Here is a 23,142-nt window from a genome sequence, read left to right as displayed (position 1 = left end):
ACCTTTTCACGCCCTCCTGGCACACACTTGCCTGGGAGTGGGGGCGCGGCGCCTTAAAATCCTGCTCTTCGTCCAGTCCCGAAGCAGGCGTGTGACCTCCGCCGCGCGATGCCTAGGTGGCCAGGGCTTCCTGCCCGCCGGCACTGAACTTTCTGTAGCCAGGAGCAGCCATTATTTTTTGGAAGGGAAAAGACTGTACCTGTTGCACAAAGAAAAACACTTTCTTTGCACCTTCTTTGTGACCTTGGGCAAAACACTTATCTGAGTCCAGATAGGGACTTTCTGGGCAAAATGAGCTTGGCCTAGGAGGGTCTGCATCCTCCCTCTTCTAGGAGGCTGGCAGGATGGATCGGAATGAAGGGTATGAAACAGGTAGGGGCTCTATAAGTATCAGTGCCTCCCTCAGTCTATGGCCTCTCCTTTCCCATGCCCCATCCCCTGTGCTTGCCTTACAGTATCTAAAGATTCCAGAAACCCTACTTGCTGTCTTTGAAACTGCAGGATTAGAGAGCTATTTAGCTTAACCTTTCTTCCAAATGGGTTAATTGCCCCTCTGATCCCCCCTTGCAGAGAGAAGTTCTGAGGTTTGGCTAATGAGTAACCAGGACATTTGGACAAGGCTTCTCCCTTGGCCTGGCTTTCCCTCTGCTAATCCATCAAGGTTTCTGGACAAACGTGTGTGTACCCCCAGACTCTGGCGCCTCCTTCCTTCCTGTTGCAGCCAGGGACAGTTCCTGAGGAATTTGTACAGACACAAGCCCAGATCTTGGTGGTTCTGGCAGGGGGATCCTTTTAAAGGATTTGCATGCTTGTCAAGGGTGCAATTAACCAAGAGAAGTGCAGAGTTTCAATGCAGTGTCTGGGCATATATTTCAGCTGGGCATATGAACTGGCTGGCTCCATCAACCAGCATGTACTGAGCACCTATGTCAGGAGCACTGTAGAAATGGTGTGGCCTAGGGCAACTCAGGATCTGTCCTCTTAGAGTTATTTTCCAGCTATGGAGCAGTCAGCTTGCCCTGCAGTCTAGTACTGATTCTGGATGTTGGGGATACAGTTCTCACCCTAGGTTCAGAGGCTGGAAGCTGCCCCTACCCCCATGGAGGTCCTGCGGGCTGTTTTTTGTTTGTTTGTTTTGTTTTCTTTTGTTTTTTGAGATGGAGTCTCGCTCTGTAGCCCAGGCTAGAGTGCAATGGTGTTATCTCGACTCACTGCAACCTCCGCCTCCTGGGTTCAAGCTATTCTCCTGCCTCAGCCTCTGGAGCAGCTGGGATTACAGAGGCCTGCCATTCTGCCTGGCTAATTTTTGTATTTTTAGTAGAGACAGGGTTTCACCATGTTGGCCAGGCTGGTCTCAAACTCCTGACCTCAGGTGATCCTCCCGCCTCGGCCTCCCAAAGTGCTGGGATTACAGGCGTGAGCCACCACGCCCGGCCTCACAGGGATATTTTATATGTGCATTCATTCATTTATTTATCATTTGTTCCTTCAACAAATATTTCAAGACACTGTATCAAAGATGAGGCTAGCAGCCACATCCTTAAGGGGATATTTTATACCCTGAAAGTCTTTGTGAACATAGGCACTTGTCTGGAAGGGGAGAACCATGATCATAGGAGGAGGGGCTGATGCCTTTGGCTGTGAGGAGGGATGGGAGTCAGAGAGTTTAGTTTTCTCTATAGCCAGTGGGAAGAGGTTGGTGTTGTGGACTGCAGAAGTGGAACAGCTTGTGCAGAAGCCTGGAGGTAGGGGAGTGCCTAGGGTGTTGACTGGGGCCAGGCCAGCTATGCTTAGTGGTTTGGACTTTATTACTGGGGCGTGGGGTGCTGTGGATCACAGTGAAAGGGTCTCTGCAGGCAAGAGGCAGGGTCAGATGTGTGTTTTGGGAAGCTTGCCCTGGCTGGTGTGGGGAGGCTGGATGATCGGAGGGTCATGCCAGGAGGCTGGGGGCCAGTAAGCAGGCTGCAAAACAAATCCAGGTGAGAGGCCAGGCGCGGTGGCTCACGCCTGTAATCCCAACACTTCGGGAGGCCAAGGCGGGCAGATCACGAGGTCAGAAGATCAAGACCATCCTGGCTAACACAGTGAAACCCCATCTCCACTAAAAAGACAGAAACAAAAAATTAGCCAGGCATGGTGGTGGGCGCCTGTAGTTCCAGCTACTCGGGAGGCTGAGGCAGGAGAATGGCGTGAACCCGGGAGGCGGAGCTTGCAGTGAGCCGAGATCGCTCCACTGCACTCCGGCCTGGGCCACAAGAGTGAAACTCCATCTCAAAAAAAAAAAAAACAAAACCAAAAAAAATCCAGGCGAGAGACTATGGTGGACTGGACGTAAAGACCAATGGTGTGGAAGGGTGCTCACTGACAACTTTGACATTGATCAGTGTTACATTTAGAGAGCCACTCACTTTGAATATCCCTTCCTCAAGGTGGGTGTAACAATCTACCTGGGGGAAGGAAACCCCTCAGAGGAGGTAGTATCAGTACTGAATTCAGTTTAGCAAACCTTCTTTAGCACCCTCTGTCTGCCTGTTCAGGGAGAGCCATAAACCATGCCAGTCCTCAAGGACTTCCTGTGGGGAGACGTGGGACATATTATTCCCATTTCACTGATCCTGGCCTCTGTGGCATAGTGAGGTCTTTGCCAGGCAGCAGTGGCAAAGCAGGAATTTGAACTCACTTCCAGCTTGCAACTAGTGGATGTTTGGGTTCAGGTTAAGCAGTAGGGAAGCAACAGAGGAAGGTGGGTTTGAGTTGGGTGTAGAAGGGGTAAATTGAAGGAGCCTTCCAGGAGGAGGCAGGGATGGAAGGGAGGGAGCCAGCCGGCCGGGCGCAGTAGCTCATGCCTGTAATTCCAGCACTTTGGGAGGCTGAGGCAGGCAGATCACAAGATCAAGAAATAGAGACCATCCTGGCTAACAAGGTGAAACCCTGTCTCTACTAAAAATATGAAAACAAAAAATTAGCCGGGTGTGGTGTTGGGCGCCCGTAGTCCCAGCTATTTGGAAGGCTGAGGCAGGAGAATGGCGTGAACCCGGGAGGCGGAGCTTGCAGTGAGCCAAGATCGCGCCACTGCGCTCCAGCCTGGGCGACAGAGCGAGACTCCATCTCAAAAAAATAAAAAAATAAAAATAAATAAAAATAAAAAAAGAAGGGAGGGAGTGAGTCATCCAGAGATACTCCAGGCAAACCCTGGCCCTGCTCTCTCTTGGCTATGGCCCTGGGCATGGTTGTGGTTTTGAGACTCGACTTCCCTATCTGTAAAAAGGGCTCATGATAGGATACTCCCATTCTCAAAGGGCTGTTACGTGAGTTTGACGAAGCAGTGCATGGACAGGGCTACGCCCGGTATCTACGCTCTGTAAGGGGTGGTGTGATTATTATCACTATAGCCTGTCACCAGGATAAGTTCCAGGTGTGTGGTGCTTTGCTCAACCTGGTGTGTGCATGTGTGTGTTGGGGGGAGAGAGGGAGTGACCCACAGGTGACACTTCAGTCTTAAAGGATGAGTAGGAGGGAGAGCTGGGGACATTCCAGGCAGAAGCAACAGCACTGGCAAAGGCATAGGTCGCCCGGAGAACTGCAAGCTAATTGATATACCTAGAATTCAGGGTGTGCTGAATGAATAAAAGTTAGACCATAGGCAGCAAAAATTCCTTTTTTACCCCAGACACTCCCTGAATTTCTAAACCTGAAGGCTTTGGCAGGTTTGGGGCAGAGAGGAGGGCAGGAGCATCCCTGTCCAGGAGTTCACTCTCCTTCTTCCACTCACTTATCCAGATTATAGTAGTGTGAACCTACACCAGCCATGTCCCCCGGGACCTCAGTTTCTTCCTCTGTAAAATGGGAGGACTGGGGAGAATGCCGGTAAAGCACATAGTGCATCAGAGCAGCGCCGTTAAGCCAGAATCTGGGCTAAGCTCTTTTGTTCCCTTTTTTTTTTTTTTGAGACGGAGTTTTGCTCTTACTGCCCAGGCTGAAGTGCAATGGCACGATCTCGGCTCACTGCAGCGTCTGCCTCCTGGGTTCAAGTGATTCTCCTGTCTCAGCCTCCCAAGTAGCTGGGATTACAGGCATGTGCCACCACGCCCGGCTAATTTTGTTGTTTTTAGTAGAGATGGGGTTTCTCCATGTTGGTCAGGCTGCTCTCGAACTCCTGACCTAATGTGATCCACCCGACTCGGCCTCCCAAAGTGCTGGGATTATAGGCACCCGGCTTTTTTTTTTTTTAAAAATATATGTTTTACAACAAACCCAGGTGGTGCTTGTTTTCGAGACCCTCGACTTTGCAGTTCATGAAACTGAGACTTCAAGAGGTTATTGATTTGCTGCGAGGTCACGCAGCTGGAAAGTGGAAGAGCTGGGATTTGAACCCAAAGCTGCCTGCGTGAAAGCCATGCCCTTCCCGCTTCCGTGGCTCCCGACACAAGGAGGGGTGCTTCTGCCTATTCTCACTACTCAAACTGCTGCCATTTAAAAAGAAGCTAAGGCCAAGTGCAGTGGCTCCCGTCTGTAAGCCCAGCGCTTTGGGAGGCAGAGATGGGAGGATTGCTTGAGCCCAGGAGTTTGAGACCAGCCTGGGCAACATAGCGAGACTCTGTCTCTGAAAAAACAATTTAAGGCCAGGTGCAGTGGCTTACGCCTGTAATCTCAGCACTTTGGGAGGCCGAGGTGGGCGGATCACCTGAGGTCAGGAGTTCGAGACCAGCCTGGCCAACATGGTGAAACCCCCTCTCTACTAAAAATACAAAAATCAGCCAGGCATGGTGGCAGGCGCCTGTAATCCCAGCTACTCGGAAGCCTGAGGCAGGAGAATCGCTTGAACCTGGGAGTTGGAGGTTGTGGTGACCTGAGATCATGCCATTGCAATCCAGCCTGGGTGACACAGAAAGACGCTGTCTCAAGAAAAACCAAACTTTAAAAATTAGCCTGGCGGTCAGGCACAGTGGCTCATGCCTGTAATCCCAGCACTTTGGGAGGCAGAGGCAGGCGAACCACCTGAGGTCAGGAGTTCGAGACTAGCCTGATCAACATGGAAAAACCCTGTCTCTACTAAAAAAAAAAAAAAAAAAAAAAAAAGCCAGGTATGGTAGCACACGCCTGTAATCCCAGCTACTTGGGAGGCTGAGGCAGCAGAATTGCTTGAACCTGGGAGGCAGAGGTTGCAGCGAGCCGAGATTGTGCCACTGCACTCCAGCCTGGGTGATAGAACAAAACTTCGTCTTAAAACAACAACAACAACAACAACAACAAAACTTTGGGAGGCCTAGGTGGGTGGATCACGAAGTCAGGAGATCGAGACCACGGTGAAACCCCGTCTCTACTAAAAATACAAAAAAAAAAAAAAAAAAAAGAAAATTAGCCAGGCGCAGTGTCGGGCTGAGACAGGAGAATGGCGTGAACCTGGGAGGCGGAGCTTGCAGTGAGCCGAGATTGCACCACTGCACTCCAGCCTGGGCGACAGAGCGAGACTCTGTCTCAAAAAAAAAAAAAAAAAGAAAAACAAATTAGCCTGTCAGTGTGTCAGGCTGTGGTCCCAGCTAATTCAGAGGCTGAGACAGGAGGACTGCTTGAGATCGGGAGTTCGATGCTGCAGTGAGCTTTGATTGCGCCACTGCACTTTAGCCTGAGACAGAGTGAGATCTTGTCTCAAATAAATAAATACATAAATATATAAAAATTTTAAAAATAGAAATTAAAAATAAAAGGAAACTGGTCAAGCGCAGTGACTCACACCTGTGATCTTAGCACTTTGGGAGGCTGAGGTGGGATGATCACTTGAGGTCAGGAGTTTGAGACCAGCATCGCCAACATGGTGAAACCCCATCTCTACTGGAAAAATAAAATAAAATAAAAAAATAAAAGAAATAAAAATCAGCCAGGCGTAATGGCGGGTGCCTGTAATCCCAGCTATTTGGGAGGCTGAGGCATGAGGATCTCTTGAACCTGGGAGGCGGAGGTTGCAGTGAGCTAGATCGTGACACTGCACTCCAGCCTGGGCAACAGAGTGAGACTGTGTCTCAAAAAGTAAAAATAAAAGGAAGCTAACAAACAATCGAGGCATACACACACACACACACACACATATTTTTTTTCCTTCAATGCAATGAATATTTAATGACCATCTTATGTGGGCAAGGCACTCTACTTGTGAAAAATTCAAAAGATCACCTGCCCTTAGGAATCCTCTGGTCAACTGTACGAGAAGAAGGAAGGGGGCAAGGCAAGATGAGACAAATAAGCAAATAATTATGGACTTGACTTCTGAGCAGAAGCTATCACAGCTACATTTGTTAATTGCTCAGTTAAGTGACCTTTGAAATGTTCTATAGCTTTGTCTCCATTAAGAATATGAAATATGGCTGGGCGTGGTGGCTCACGCCTGTAATCCCAGCACTATGGGGCCCCGAGGCAGGTGGATCATTTGAGGTCAGGAGTTCGAAACCAGCCTGGCCAACATGGTGCAACCCCGTCTCTACTAAAAATACAAAAATTAACTGGGCGTGGTGGTGGGCATCTGTAATCCCAGCTACTCAGGAGGCTGGGGCAGGAGAATCGCTTGAACCTGGGAGGGGGAGGTTGCAGTGAGCCGAGATTGCACTACTGCACTACAATCCGGGTGACAGAGTGCGACCCTGTCTCAAAATAAAAAAAATAATATGAAATACATTTCCAAAGCATGATCTTTGGATGTTTACATCACTGAGTCAGAAATGATAAACACATCAAAATTATTTTGTATTATGAAAATAATGTATAATACACCAAACACTTCCAAGATGGCAAAATAATATTCTAGAAAGCAAAAAGTGAGTCTCCTATGCCAGACTCCCAATCCTACTTCTGAGAGAGCCGCAGCTTCTCCTGACAATCTAGAAACTTTGCACACACACATGCTCTGTTTACTTCCTTCCACACTCCTATCACACTGTGCAAATGATCAAAGTTAGCTTTACATCCACTTTGGAGCCAGATGGAAGGAGTTGAATCCTAGCTCTGTCACTTACTGGCTGTGTGACCTTGGGCAGGTGACTTAACTTCTCTGAGCCCATTGTCTTGTCAGTAAGTGGGGAGGCAGATGGTATGTGCTCAATATGTGTAGATGCTGTTATGATTATCCTCATTATTACTAGTAGTGGTCATTGTGGAGTTAGTATTATTAATGACTTTCCCCTCTACTCTCAGCTCCTAGAAGGCAGAAACCCTGCTTAACCTTCATTGCTATCTGTAGTGTTCCTAACTGGTACTGCCAGACACAGAGTTGGTGCTCAGGACATGAGTACACCTTGGAGTACACCAACAAATCCATATATGTAAACATATTCTTTGAACAACAACAGCAACAATAGTAACAATAATAAAATAAAGAGGCTGGGTGCGGTTGCTCATACCTGTAATCCCAGCACTTTGGGAGGCCAAGATGACCTTGATCACAAGGTCAAGAGATCGAGACCATCCTGCCCAACATGATGAAACCCCGTCTCTACTAAAAATATAAAAATTAGCTGGGTGTGGTGGTGCGCACATGTAGTCCCAGCTACTCGGGGGGCTGAGGCAGGAGGATCACTTGAACCCGGGAGGCAGAGGTTGCAGTGAGCCAAGATCACACCACTGCATTCCAGCCTGGTGACAGAGTGAGACTCCGTCTCAAAAAAAAATACATAAATAAATAAAATAAAACAAGTAATTTCACACGTGAATTAAAAATATATTTGGGTACTTTCCCATTTCAGAATGTGTTGATTTACCTCATTCTTTTTAAAAGCTGAATAAGGCCAGCTGTGGTGGCTCATGCCTGTAATCCCATCACTTTGGGAGGCCAGGCGGATTACTTGAGGTCAGGGGTTCAAGACCAGCCTGGCCAACATGGTGAAACCCCATCTCTACTAAAAATACAAAAATTAGCTGGGCATGGTGGCACGCATCTCTAATCCCAGCTACTCGGGAGGCGTGAGGCAGGAGAATTGCTTGAACCTGGGAGGCGGATGTTGCAGTGAGCTGAGATCGCACCACTGTACTCCAGCCAGGGTGACAGGGCAAGACTCTGTCTCAAAAAAAAAAAGTAAAAAAAAGCTGAATAATTTCCGGTGCATGAAGGTGCTATGAACTTATTTAACCGATCCCCTCTTGATGGACATTGAGTTGTTTTTCAGGTTCTTCTTTTTTTTTTTTTTTTTTTTGTTATGACACAGTGCCACAGTAAACATCCCTGTTGACATGTCTTTGCATACTTGTTGCAGTAGGCTGGAGGACAGATTCCAGGATGTGAAATTTTGGGGATGAAGGGTGTTGAGAACATTGACCTGACCTGCCCATTTTCCCAGCAGAGTGGCTATACGTTTCACGCTCTTAACCACAGCTGTGCGAGAGACAGCCTCTTTGCATATTTCAGAGAGAAGGAACAGTGTTTGGCTCTCTCTTGTCTGTGGCCATAGGACACGGCCTCTGGCCTGAGGGAAGGTGAGAGTTCTTATAAGTGACACAATAGTTTGTGGCCCTTGGGATTCTTTTTGTTGTTGTTTTTGTTTTGAGACAGGGTCTTGCTCTTTCATCCAGGCTGGAATGCAGTGGTGTGATCTCAGTTCACTGCAGCCTCGACCTCCTGGGCTCAGGTGGTCCTCCCACCTCAGCCTCCCAAGTAGCTGGGATTACAGGCATGCACCACCATGCCTGGCTAATTTTTTGTATTTTTGTAGAGACGAGATTTTGCCATATTACCCAGGCTGGTTTCAAACTCCTCAAGCGATCCTCCCACCTCAGCCTCCCAAAGTGCTAGGATTACAGATGGGAGCCACCACACCTAGCCTGGCCCTTGGGTTTTAATACAAACTGCTGGTGACTGTGTCTTGGAAGATATTTGCCCATGTACACACAAGTCTTTCTGGACATACGTGGTCCCTGTATTAGTCAGGCTTTTCTGTGATCATACTGTGTAACAAACATCTCCTACATCACAGTGGCCTTTAACAGCAAACATTTGTTTCATGCTCACAAGTCAGCAGGTAGCTTGGCTGACGTTACCTAGGCTTTGCCAGCAAGGCTGGCCCTAGGCTTTGGATTGGGTTCAGGTCTGCCTCGTGAATCTTCGTCCAGATTCACAGGCTGAAGGGTGGCAGCCAGCCAGGGCATGCTCTTCTGTGGTGGACAACAGAAGCCTCCGTTCTGAATTGAGAAGCTGTCACTTCTGCTCTCATGCTATAGCCTGAAGCAAGTCACATGGCAAGCCTGACATCAATGAGTTGAAGTCTACTCCTCTCATGGAGGCTGAATAAATATTTGCTGAACAATAACAGAACCCGCCACAATTATGTTTCTCATGGGGTAGGACTGGTCCTTGCAGGAGTAGAGAGTCTGCCTGGAGGGCATGGATAAGAATCATGGCTCATGATTTGTGGACAAGTGGTCACAGAGCAGAGGCTCTGGGTAAGGAGACCTGGTTTGAGTTTGTAACTAGAGACAGGCAGTTCACCAACTGAGTCTCAGATTCCTTATCTGGAAAATGGGAATATTGTCTTCTCTGGCGAGCTGCTGGGAAGCTCAGAGATATTACTGCATAAGGAGGTGCTTTATACCTATGAGGTGAGGTGGGAAATGAGGGATGATTGTCTTGATGATGATTTTTGTGCTGGAGCTGGCTTACAATTCCCTGAGCCATGATACCTGTAGCCAGTAGAGTGAGAGAACGCAGCGACGCCAAGGTGAGACTGGGAGGGATAGGTCTGGGTTTGAATCCCAGCTCTGCCCATTATGGGCCATGTGACCTTTGATCAGCCTCATCACATCCCTCAGCCTCAGTTTGCCTGTCTGTAAAAGGGACACAGTGTGCTTGTACCCATTAATAAGGACTGTGAAATGCTTGGCATGAGGTAGATGATAACCAGATGGTGGCTGTGAGCATTGGCATGGAGCTGAGGGGGTCCTGATAGGGGCAGAATGAGGAATTCTGCCACCCATTCCCTTGGGAATATTGCAGGGAACCTGGAGCCAGACTGCTTGGTTTCAAATTCTAGCCCCACCACTTACCAGCTGTGTGGCCTTATGCAAGGCAGTTAACCACTCTGGGCCTCAGTTTTCTCACCTGTAAGCTGGGAGTAATAACAGAGCCTGCCTCATGAGGTTGACAAGCATTAAATGTGTTAACACATAGCACCCACTAATGAATTCACATGCACCTTAGCTAGTATTGTTAGGATTACTAGTAGTAGTATTAGTCTGTGGAGGCCCAGAGAGGTTGCCTCCCTTCCTGGGAGCGACCAGGGCCTTGGGGAAAGAAGTGATGAGAAGCGGATGCGTTTTGGGTCCCTGCTTCTGATGCGGTAGCTAATATGGGTCACCCCCTGAGGATGGCCAAAGTGCCTTTACCAACCACGCAGCCCTCCTGAGTCCTGAAGCAGCCCTGACCCAGCCAGGGAAGAGTCACGGGCGCTCTGATCTAAGAACTACTCACATGGCGCCACTATGGACGCACACAGCAGGCTTCCGGGAGCCCAGGTTTATGAGTATCCGCAGGGCTCACTGAGATAGCTGCAGGGTTACAGGCCACTCACTCTCTCCTTCAGTTGTTCACTCCATAAAAATGTATCATGTATTGGGAGGCCAAGGTGGGCGGATCACCTGAGGTCAGGTGTTTGAGACCAGCCTGCCCAACATGGCGAAACCTGATCTCTATTAAACATACAAAAAATTAGCCTGACTTGGTGGCGGGCACCTGTTATCCCAGCTACTTGGGAAGCTGAGGCAGGAGGAGAATCACTTGAACCTGGGAGGCGAAGCTTGCCGTGAGCCAAGATTATGCCACTGCACTCCAGCCTGGGCAACAGGAGTGAAACTCCATCTCAAAAATAAAAAAATAAAAATAAATTAAAAAAAAAAAAGGGCAGGAGCGGTGGCTCACGCCTGTAATCCCAGCACTTTGGGAGGCCAAGGTGGGTGGATCACGAAGTCAGGAGATTGAGACCATCCTGGCTAACAACACGGTGAAACCCTGTCTCTACTAAAAATACAAAAAAGGAGTCGGGCGGGCGCGTGTGGTCCCAGCTACTCGGGAGGCTGAGGCAGGAGAATGGCGTGAACCCGGGAGGCGGAGCTTGCATGAGCCGAGATCGCGCCACTGCCTTCCAGCCTGGGTGACAGAGCGAGACTCCGTCTAAAAAAGAAAAAAGAAGTTTGCAGGAGATAACTGAGGCTGTCTCTCATCTTTATGCAGATCCTGCTTTTGAGAATAATAATGTTATCTGTAGTAAAACAAAAATAGGACTGGACACAGTGGCTCACACCTGTAATCCTAGCACTTTGGGAGGCCGAGGCAGGTGAATCACTTGAGGTCAGGATTTTGAGACCAGCCTGGCCAACATGGTAAAACTCTATCTCTACTAAAAATACAAAAATTAGCTAGGCATAGTGGTGCATGCCTATAGTCCTAGCTACTTGGGAGGCTGAAGCAGGAGAATTGCTTGAACCTGGGAGACGGAGATTGCAGTGAGCCGAGATTGTGCCACTGCACTCCAGCCTGGGAGACAGAGGGAGACTCTGTCTCAACAAAAAACAAAAAACAGCAAAAAAAAAAAAAAAAAAAAACCCACAAAACCCAAAAATAACAAGTGAATAATAACTCTGTCCTAGGCTCTGTGCTCATCATTTTCCTATGTACTTTTTTTTTTTTAATTCTTGAGACAAGGTATTCTGTCACCCAGGCTGGAGTCCAGTGGCGCTATCACAGCTCACTGCAGCTTCCATTTCCCAGGCTCAAGTGATTCTCCTCAGTCTTCTGAGTAGCCGGGACCACAGGAATGTGCCACCATGTCAAACTAATTAAAATTTTTTTTTGTAGAGACAGGATCTTGCTATGTTGCCTGGGCTAGTCTTGAACTCCTAGTCTCAAGTGATTCTTCCACCTCAGCCTCCCAAAGTGCTGGGATTACAGGTGTGAGCCACCATGCCCTACCCCTATACATTGTTGTATTTGATTCTTGTGACTCCATTTTACAGTGAGGAAACTGAGGCTTGGAGAGGGAGTCATTTGCCCAGGGCCATACTACTGGGAATGGGGAATATGGATACATGTAGCCTGACTTCAGCCACCATGCTCTGAATCCCTCCTGCTGTTGCCCCTCTGGTGGTGAAGCAGGATGGGCAGAGCCGAAAAATCCTAGTGTTAGATCCTGTTCCCACATGTTGATGCTGTGTGGCTTTGCACTTGTGATTTCACCTCCCTGAGCCTCAGTTCTTCTGCAGAAAGAAGATGACAAAATTTCTTCCATGAGGTCATTGTAAGATTAGATACAGCAACCATTTATAAAGTCTCTGGCACATAGTAGGCTCTTAAAAAAAAAAAGGGAGACCTTGGCTGGGCATGGTGGCTCACACCTGTAATCCCAGCACTTTGGGAGGCTGAGGCAGACAGATCACCTAAGGTCAGGAGTTTGAGACTAGCCTGGCCAATGTGGTGAAACCCTGTATCTACTAAAAATACAAAAATTAGCCAGGCATGGTGGCACACACTTGTAATACCAGCTACTCGGGAGGTTGAAGCAGGAGAATTGCTTGAATCCAGGAGGCCGAGGTTGCAGTGAACTGAGATCACGCCAATGCACACCAGCCTGGGTGACAAGAGTGAAACTCCGTTTCAAAAAAAAAAAGGGAGACCTCCCCCATAAAAAGATGAGCTTAGGCCAGGCACATTAGCTCACACTTGTAATCCCAGCACTTTGGGAGGCCAAGGCAGGTGGATCATGAGATCAGGAGTTTAAGACCAGCCTGACCAACATGGTGAAACCCTGTCTCTGCTAAAAATACAAAAAATTAGCTGGGCATGGTGGCAGGTGCCTGTAATCCCAGCTACTCGGGAGGCTGAGGCAGGAGAATCACTTGAACCCGCGAGGTGAAGGTTGCAGTGAGCCAAGATCATGCCGTTGCTCTCCGGCTTGGGCAACAAGAGTGAAACTCCATCTCAAAACAAAAAAGGATGAGCTTAAAGTTTTAAAAAATGTGTGTAAGTTGTCCCAAAGAATTATTTTATAAATCATAATGTAAATCTTCCTTGTTTGTTGTAGTAGCAGAAGTAGCAACAATGGCAGTAATAAAAGTAAAAACTAACATTGATTCACTGCTTCTTATAAGCCAGTTGCTCTGACATAGACTCTGTGTGTTATTTTATAGGATCCTCATAATCACCTGTGAAGAAAGATGGTAGTGTTATTCCCATTTTACAGATGAGGAAACTGAGGCTCCAAGAGGTGAAATGCCTTGCTTTCCAGCTAGTGGCAGGCAGGGAGGACTAGAGCCTTGTTATTAATACGTGAGAATCTCATTCCAGTGCAATAACCCCGCCTGTTGGAGAAACAGCTGTATTTTCACAGGCACCAGGTCAGGGCTGAGGCTCCTAGCTGACTTTGTGTTGATATTTCTTTTCTTTTTGTTTTGCTTCCTCAGGGGGGAAAGCCTTTTCTGGGGAGTCCTGTTTACTGATGGCTTAGCGAGCACTGCCGAGGGAAGGAGACTTTGGGTCTGCAGGGCCTCCCTGCAGAAGGGGAGCCCGGTGGGTTCATTGGGTGCACCGAGGTCACTGTGGACTCACACTGTTCGGCCTGTCTGGACTTGAAGCCTGGGTCTTGGCCTTGCCCAGTGCCCTGGGCAGGGCTGGGGAGTAACTTGGTTAGGGAACTCCCAGTGCCCTTTGGCCTGGGAAGCTGCCCAAGTTTGTCTTTCCCTTTCATTTTAGGCCCCAGCACTGGAAAGCGCTTGTCTTTGTTTTTCGAATGATTGCTTACCTGCCTACCTGGGACTGTGCTTACCACGTGAAGAGGTTCTAGGCTGTGAGAGAGAATACAGAGTGTATTAAAATGAGTCCTAGACTGGGCATAGTGGCTCATGCCTGTAATCTTAGTGCTTTGGGAGGCTGAGGTGGGAGGATGGCTTGAGCCCAGGAGTTTGAGACCAGCCTGGGCAACAGAGTGAGACCCTGTCTCTACAAAAAATTAATTAACCAGGTGTGGTGGTGCACACCTGTAGTCTCAACTGCTCAGGAGGCTGAGGCATGAGGATAGCTTGAGCCAGGGAGGTTGAGGCTGCAGTGTGCTGTGACGGTGCCACTGCACTCCAGCCTGGGTGACAGAACAAAAGCCTGTTGGAAATGAATGAATGAATGAATGAATGAATGGTTCTAGGCCTGAAGTCAGGCCTCCTGAGTTTTAGTCCAGCTTCTCTGCTGTGTGTTCCTGGGTATACTCCTTCCCCTCTCTGGAGGACAAGGAACCGGATGGGTAGATTTTAGAACCTCTTATTTCTGCCATACATTCTGGGAAGAATTAAAACCAGACTTTTTAAAGACAGGACCTAGAAAAACCACAATTTGCTGACAGGGCCTACTGTGTGTCAGGTCCCTTGTTAGGGAGGTACTATGTTAGGTGCCTTCTTGTCAAATCCTCGGAATGACTCAGGCAGTTTGGTATCACCAGCCCCCTTTACAGTTGAGGAAACGGAGGCTCAGAGAGGTAAAGGCCTCCTCAATGTCATAAGCTTGGGGTAGGAGGTGGCAGAGCCTGTGTTGGAACTCAGGTCTTCCTCCTGCAAAGCTCTGATTCCATCAGAAATACCTTTTCTCCCATCAGAAGTTCCAGTGCCAGGTGTCCTTTCTTCTCTTGGGATAGTTGATCATTTTCTTCTTTGTTATTTGTTGAGCACCTACCATTTACCAAGGCCTGGGCTGGGCCTTGGGCCTCAGAGCTGCCTGGGGCCTGGCCTCCTCCCTCAAGGAGGACAGAGAAGAGGAGGCAGAGAGCAGCAGGCCTAGGGCTCTGATCCCAGCCTCGGCCCCATTGTCCCCCAGGCTTGAAGCAAAACCGTTTTCCTTGACACGCTTAAGACTTGGATGAGACAGGACGCTTTGGCAACCAGCAGACCACCTTCTTCTGGGAGACGCGAGGTGCCTGGTTACTGTCAGATTTAACTCGAGAAAGGCAGTGGCAATGCTTCCAAGTCCTGTCTTGATGCAGATGTCCTAATCACAGCCCCTCTGGCTTCCTTTCCTTTAGTTCATTAAAAGGTAGGGAAAGGGGGTGGCGGGGCAGCGGAGAAGGCAGCAAAAAGCATGGAGGAACTTTTGGAATGCCCAGAATGCTGGCTGACCTAGCAGAGCAGGTGTGAGCCATCTCCCCTGGCTTTGGTTAGAGTCTGTTGGGCATGCCTGGAGGCTCTCTGGGTGCCATCCAGTTCCTGTCCTTGAGGCCCGAGTCACCCCGGGAAGGTGGCTGTCCTGTGACTCCAGCTGCAGCCTATAGTAGAAGATGCCGCCTGGGTCCGGAGCCATGCAGCCTGCAGTCATGTCCTGGCACTGTTTTCTCCCCAGCCACGGGAATGGTTTCCCGTGTCTGCCCCAGCATCCGCAGCCATGGAATGGGGGGTGCTGATGTCTGTCTTTCAGCCTGGTTGGGAGCTCTTAGCAGGGTCACATGGTGAACAGTGGGACAAATGGAGTGTCCATGCAATTCTATTTTGGTGGGTGGTGATGTTAAGTAAAGCCCCTACTGTGTGCATGGAGCTGTCTGGAGTACTGAGACATTCCCAGACTTTTATTGATTACATAGTCTTATCATTTGGGGGACCCGTCTGTTTACTTGGCCTCCCCTCCACACCATGCATGTATTGGCATGAGATGACTCTCTTCTTGTTTTCCAAATTGATAATTTTTATGCTCTTTTTATCCTTATTATGCAGCAATACATTTTTATTGTTTTATTGTTTTGCTTTGTGTTTTGTTTTGTTTTGTTGAGACAGGGCCTTGCCCTGTCACCCAGGCAGGAGTGCAGTGGTGCAATCATGGCTTACTGCAGCCTTGACCTCCCAGACTCAGGCGATTCTCCCACCTCAGCCTCCCGAGTAGCTGGGACTACAGGTGTGTGCCACCATGCCGGCTGATTTTTAAAATTTTTTTTGCAGAGACAGACTCTCCCATTGTTGCCCAGGTTGGTCTTGAACTCCTGGACTCAAGAGATCTGCCCACCTCAGCCTCCCAAAGTGCTGGCACTACAAGTGTGAGCCACCGTGCCTGGCATCATTTTTATTGTCGAACATTTCAAAATGTAGTTGTTCCTTGGTATACTCAGGGGATTGGTTCCAGATCTCCCTCGGATACTCAAATCTGAGCATGCTCAAGTCCTTTCTATAAAATGGTGTAGTATTTGCATATAACCTACACATATCTTCCCGAATACTTTAAATCATCTCTAGATTACTTATGATACCTCATCCAATGTAAGAAATATTATACTGTATTATTTATGGAATAATGACAATAAAAACCTCTGTACATGTTCATTACAGACACAGCCATCCATTTTTTAAAAACAATATTTTTCATCCAAGCTTGCTTGAATCCATGGATGTGAAACGCACAGATACCGAGGGCTGGCTGTACAGATAAACAAAAAGGAGATAAAACTCATAATCCCACATTCTAAAGATAACTGGTGCTAATATTCTGGGCTCTGATTTAGACGCGTTCATCACACCCTGCATACATACATATTGATTGAGATTTCAGCTCTTTGTCTTGGGGCACATGTAGAATGTGGGCTTTATACTGAGGTGGCTTATATTCCAGCCCTGGCTCTGTAACCGCTTGGCTGTGTGACAGAAGGGAGATCACTACCTAATATGAACTTCGGTTTCTGCTCTGTAAAACTCGGTTGCTGTGAGGATTAAATGAGTTAAGGTCTGTGCACTCTTCAGAGAGGGGCCCCTTCTATGGATGCTGTAATTGATAACTAGTGGATTTAGAGAACAGGCTTCAGAGAAGACCCCCTCCCCCAGGCACAGTCCAGGGGTGCTTTCTTTAGCTCCCGAGGTGGGAGCTGCTCAGAACGGGGCTTGGGCCGGGGAGTTTGACTCACACAAAGCACTCTGGGCAAACTCTCAAACCAGTCCTGATCTTTATCACTTCGGGATGCTTCCTGTCCCTGCCGAGGCCTGGGCATTGTCCAAGTTAAAGCCACCGGATGGTCCCAGCAGGCTGGGAGGTGGCCCCTGTAAAATGAGCTCACCGAGAACCCTTCCGCCTCCCCAGCTGACTCCAGCAGTGGCTTCTGGAGGACAGGCTCGAGACACCGGGGGAGAAGGATAAGATTGGCCCGCTACCTCCAAGAAGGTCTGAAAGCCGTGATGTCACCTGGACACTGCAGGATCCCAGAAGGCCACAGAGAGGAAAGGGCTGGGGGAGCCATAGGGCAGGGCAGGTCATGGAGCCTGGGTTTCAGAGGGGAGTTTGGGGTTGGAGACATCTGTAGGGAAGTGAAGCTGCGCTGTTCTAGCTCTGTGAATTTGAATCAATACATTATACAACCTGGTCCATCTTTGGTTTCCATCTCTATGAAATGAGGCTAATGGTAGGGCTTACCTAATAGGGTAGATGTGCCTTTATCATGTAAAGGCTCGTAGCACAGCCAGGCACACGGTTGGTGTCTCTTCCTCCTTCTCATCATCATCATCTCGTACAGGGGTCCAATCTTTTGGTTTCCCTGGGCCACATTGGAAGAAGAAAAATTGTCTTGGGCCACACATAAAGTACACTAACACTATCAATAGTTGATGATAAACTAAAAAAAAAAAAACCTCAAAAAATCTCTTAACAATTTAAGAAAGTTGATGAATTTGTATCGGGCTGCATTTAAAGCCGTCCTGCAGCCCGAGGGCCGTGGTTTAGACAAGCTTGATCTAGTATATTTACAACAACACGAACCATACAGGCTGAGCCAGACCCTGTGCTAACCATTTGCTATGCACTGTCTCACTCAATCATCGTAATCAACTGTAGCCGCTGTTATTTATTTGTTATTTATTTATTTATTTATTTATTTATTTATTTATTTTGAGACGGAGTCTCACTCTTGTTGCCCAGGCTGGAGTGTAATGGTGGGATCTTGGCTCACTGCATCCTCTGCCTCCCGGATTCAAGCGATTCTCCTGCTTCAGCCTCCCGAGTAGCTGGGACTACAGGCACGTGCCACCACGCCTAGCTAATTTTGTATTTTGAGTAGAGACGGGGTTTCACCATGTTGGTCAGGCTAGTCTCGAACTCCTGACCTCAAGCGATCCACCCGCCTTGGCCTCCCTTAGTGCTGGCGTGAGCCACCACGCCCAGCCAGCCGCTGTCATTAATACTGCTATCTAGCTGTCAGATTCCCCATGGGAAGTGATCAATGAAGGACAGCCATAGTGGTTATTCCTGTTTTTGCTGGTGCCACCCAGAGCTGTCTATGTGAGACGTAGCTCCCTTGCCAACCCAATATCCACTAATTGGGGCATCTACTCCTTCTGTGGAAGGGAGTCTTCTACTGGGGCTGTTCTTGAGAAAAACTCCTTGTTTTTCTTGTTCGTGACGCCTCAATGCCATGCCAGGTTGCCTTTAGTTTGTGATCCTCTGAGCCCGGTTTGTCTGTTTCAGTTTCCCTGAAGGATGGCTGCTGAATCTTGGGGTTATCCCCTGGGTTCCCCAGTGTGAATGTTGTACCCACAACATGCTACATTCCCGGTGTCTCTCAAATGTGGGGGTGATCCATCTGGCTGCTGTGGGATGTGGTCCCGAATTTGCACCCAGAAATTGGTATTTTTTGGGGGAGGGTATTGGTATTTTTTGTGGATCATGAAGGAAAGAGTTTGGTGGCTTTTAGGTAGAGGGTTGGGGGGGTACCTGGCCTTCCCCTGTGCTGCTGTTCTGGGTTGTGGCCTGAGTGCCTCCTCAAAAAGGCTGGAATTCTTAACGTGCCACTGCTTCCAGAGAGGTTTCTTTAGCAGTGCTTCCAAAGGAAGCATGAACCTGGGGGATTTCATATTCCAGGGTGTGTCTAGTGGGAGGGGACTGAGGGAGGGTAGGTGCCTGGAACAGGCTAGGGTCCCAGCTGGTGACTCAGTTTCCCTTCTACCTAGTCAGGGCTTTGAAGTCCAAGATCATGCTTGAGAGAGATGGGAACCTGTAAATATAACTCTTTCTGTGGTGTTTATTCCTAAAACAATATAGGATCATTGCAGAACGTGGAGGAAAAATAGGTAGTAGGCAGGCAGACAAATATGCAAAATGTTATCACCCAGACAGATATTATTACAATGGTTAACAACAACTAAAATAATGATCATAAACATGGTTAATGATTACTGAACACTTGCTACATGTTTTATATGGTTTACCTTATTTCACTGCTCAGAAAACAGTGCTCATGAGAGATCTGCATTCAGGACCCTGTACTCATAAGCATATGGTCAGAACCACCCATTCAGTCTTCTGTCTACCATCTAGCTGCTTTCCATGCATTCTTCCATCCATTCCTCCATTTTGCATTCATCCATCCACCTACCCATTCATCCACTCATGCATCCATCCATCCATCCATCCATCCATCCATCCTTCCGTCCATCCATCCATCCATCCATCCATCCATCCATCCTTCCATCCATCCATCCTTCCATCCATCCATCCTTCCATCCATCCTTCCATCCATCCATCCATCCATCCTTCCGTCCATCCATCCATCCATCCATCCTTCCGTCCATCCATCCATCCATCCATCCATCCATCCATCCTTCTGTCCATCCATCCATCCATCCATCCATCCTTCCTTCCATCCATCCATCCATCCATCCATCCTTCCATCCATCCATCCATCCGTCCGTCCATCCATCCATCCATCCATCCATCCATCCGTCCGTCCATCCTTCCATCCATCCATCCATCCATCCATCCATCTATCCATCCATCCATCCTTCCATCCATCCATCCATCCATCCATCCATCCATCCATCCTTCCATCCATCCATCCATCCATCCATCCTTCCATCCATCCATCCATCCATCCATCCATCCATCCATCCATCCTTCCATCCATCCATCCATCCATCCATCCATCCATCCATCCATCCTTCCATCCATCCATCCTTCCGTCCATCCATCCATCCATCCATCCATCCATCCATCCATCCATCCTTCCATCCATCCATCCATCCATCCATCCATCCTTCCATCCATCCATCCATCCATCCATCCATCCATCCATCCTTCCGTCCATCCATCCATCCATGCATATATGCATCCATGCATCCATGTGTATATTCATCTATCATTTCATTCATCTTTCCTTCCATCCACTTACCTGTCCTTCCTTCTTTCCATCTATCTATATACCTACCTACCTTTCTTTCCATCCACTTATTCTTTATTTCTCTTTCCCTCCCTCCCTCCCTCCCTCCCTCCCTCCCTCCCTCCCTCCCTCCCTTCCTTCCTTCCTTTCTTCCTTCCTTCCTGCTCTTTCTTTCATCCATCCATCCATCTCATCTAACAATATTTATTAAGCACCTACTCTGTGCCAGGCACTATCCTGGGCACCAAGGATGCAGTAGGGTTCAGTGCCTTTGTAGTCCTGACATTGTAGTGGGGAGAAGCAGGCGCAAAAGTCCATTCATAAACCAGAGCTTTAGATAATGATTAAGAGCGATGGTGAAAATAAAAGAAGGTGATGTGGAAGACGGTGTCTGCTTTTGATGGGGTGGCTAGGGAAGGGCTCTGGGAGGAAGTGGCCTATGTGCTGAGACCTGAAGGAGACAAAGGGGCCATCCGAAGAGCCCGGGGGAAAGTGTTGTAGGTAGCAGGACCAGCAAGTGTAAAGGCCCCCAGGTAGGAGCAACTGGGCATCGTGCTGGAAGCCCCGAAGGCACAGGGAGCAAGGGGGAGGTTCAGGAGGCCGGGCTAGTGCAGGGCAATGTGGGGTTCATTGTAACTGCAGTTGCCCTTCATGACGGGACTTGGTTGTATACATATGTAACAAACCTGCACGTTATGCACATGTACCCTAGAACTTAACGTATAATAAACAAAAAAAAAAAAAAAAAAAAAAAACCACAAAAAAACGCTGACTGCTGAAAAGGGAATGGACCTGTGCTTGGGGCAGAAGTGGAGGCCCGGAGGGCAGTGAGGAGGCTGCATCTGTGCAGGGTGGGAGGGTGGTGGCACACAGGAAAGGACAGTCCTCCTCATGACCCTCCCATTCCCTGTTCTTGCTCCTCTCAGTACAGACCCCAAACTGCATGTGAGGCGTTTTTTTTTTTTTTTTTGAGACGGAGTCTCGCCCTGTCGCCCAGCCTGGAGTGCAGTGGCGTGATCTCGGCTCACTGCAACCTCCACCTCCCGGTTCAAGCAATTCTCCTGCCTCGGCCTTCCAAGTAGCTGGGATTATAGATGTGCACCACCATGCCTGGCTAATTTTTTTTTTTTTTTTTGTATTTTTAGTAGAGATGGGATTTCACCATGATGGCCAGGCTGGTCTCTAAGTCCTGACCTCAAGTGACCTGCCTGCCTTGGCCTCCCAAAGTGCTAGGATTACAGGCGTGAGCCACCATGCCTGGCTATTGCATATGATTATTTATATATTTGTTTCTCTAATAATGTCTGTCTCTCCTATGGAACTATGAAGGTCCAGGAGGGCAGGGACTTTGCTCCCTGCCATGTCCCAAGTACAGTTTCTGTCACATAGTAGGGACACTTAATAAATATTTGTCAACTGAATGACTAGTGAGGTCCTCCTAAAAATCTGGGTGAAAATAATAATGATACTGAATAATAGTGATGACTATATAATAATAATGATAGTAGCAAGCCGGTGCTGAATGTGCTGTGTAGACTTGGGCCTGGCCCTGCCCATCCTCTGCCCAGCTGCACCTCTTTTGGTGGTTTGCACGATGGGACTTTCACCAGCTCTGGGAGGCCCTATCACCTGGGAGGCCCTCAGCAAATGACTGGCTTATTTGCATGCTGTGCTCCCTTTCAGGAAAGGATTTATCAGCCGAACTTGGGTCTGGGTGGGGCAGGTTGGGTGAGGCCTCTCAGCTGTGTGGGAGGTAGAACTTCTGTGTAAGCTGAGGACTGAAGTTCAGCTTTCCAGGCTGACTTTTCCCAGCCTTGTGACCTTGGGCAGGTCCCACCCCGTCCATGAGCTTTAGTGTGTGATGTGATGGATGGTGACAGGTATTAGTGCTACCATTTGTTAACCCCCTAGGATGTGCCAGGTACTATGTTAGGTCCTTTAGTTCTCATGGTGACACCATGAGGCAGGAACTATTCTTATTCCCATTTTCCAGATGAGGAAAGTGAGGTGGAGAGAGCTTCAGTCATTAGCCCATAGTCAGTCGGCTAGGGGGTGGTGGAGCTGGGATTTAAACCCAGGTAAAGCTAATGCATGAGCTCCATGTTTAAACTCCAAACTCAGGTCATTCTTGTATCACTTTGGGATTTTCTGGATATGTGTATACCACCCAGACTGTTTTCCAGTTAACATTTTTCTTGAACTTGTCTCTTTTCCAGTATAGCCTTATTGAGATATAATTCACTTAACATCCAACTCATCTTTTTTTTTTTTTTTTTTTTTTTTTTTTTTTTTTTTTTTGAGACAGGTGTCTTGCTCTGTTGCCCAGGCTGGAGTGTAATGGCGTGATCTTGGCTCACTACATCCTCCACTTCCCAGGTTCAAGCAGTTCTCCTGTCTCAGCCTCCCGAGTAGCTGGGACTACAAATGCACTCCATCCTCGCCTGGCTAAGTTTTCTATTTTTAGTAGAGATGGAGTTTCACCATACTGGTCAGGCTGGTCTCGAACTCCTGACTTCAGGTGATCCACCCACCTCGGCCTCCCAAAGTGCTAGGATTACAGGCATGAGCCACCACATCCAGCCTAGCCCAGCCTATCTCTTTAAAGTGCACAGTTCAGTGGTTTTTAGTATATTCATAGATATGTGCAGTTCTCACCATGACTGATTATGGAATATTTTCATCACCCACAAAAGGAAACCCCATACCCATTAGTGGTGCCCCTTCACCAGTTTCCTCCATGGCCTTACACAGCCACTAATCTACTTTCTCTATGGATTTGCCCATTCTGGATGTTTCATATAGATGGGATCATACAATATGTGACCTTTTGTGACTGATGTATTTAACTTAGCAGAATGTTTTTGAGGTCATTCATGTCATAACAAGTATCAGTGATTCTTTTTGTTTTTGAGATGGAGTCTTGCTCTGTGTCCCAGGCTGGAGTGCGGTGGCGCGATCTCGGCTCACTGCAAGCTCCGCCTCCCGGGTTCACGCCATTCTCCTGCTTCAGCCTCCC

General features: G+C 48.2%; 1 protein-coding gene across 2 annotated transcripts in view; it reads left to right on the top strand.

Annotated features, from left to right (window-relative positions):
* The window catches only part of KIAA1671 (KIAA1671 ortholog), a 254,784-nt gene that overhangs the window by 998 nt on the left and 230,644 nt on the right, over positions 1-23,142 (top strand). The window lies entirely within an intron of this gene.

The sequence above is a fragment of the Chlorocebus sabaeus genome, chromosome 19, assembly GCF_047675955.1.
Source record: "Chlorocebus sabaeus isolate Y175 chromosome 19, mChlSab1.0.hap1, whole genome shotgun sequence".
NCBI lineage: Eukaryota > Metazoa > Chordata > Mammalia > Primates > Cercopithecidae > Chlorocebus > Chlorocebus sabaeus.
The sequence above is the reverse complement of the archived record's forward strand: the minus strand, read 5'-3'. Positions and strand labels throughout refer to the sequence as shown.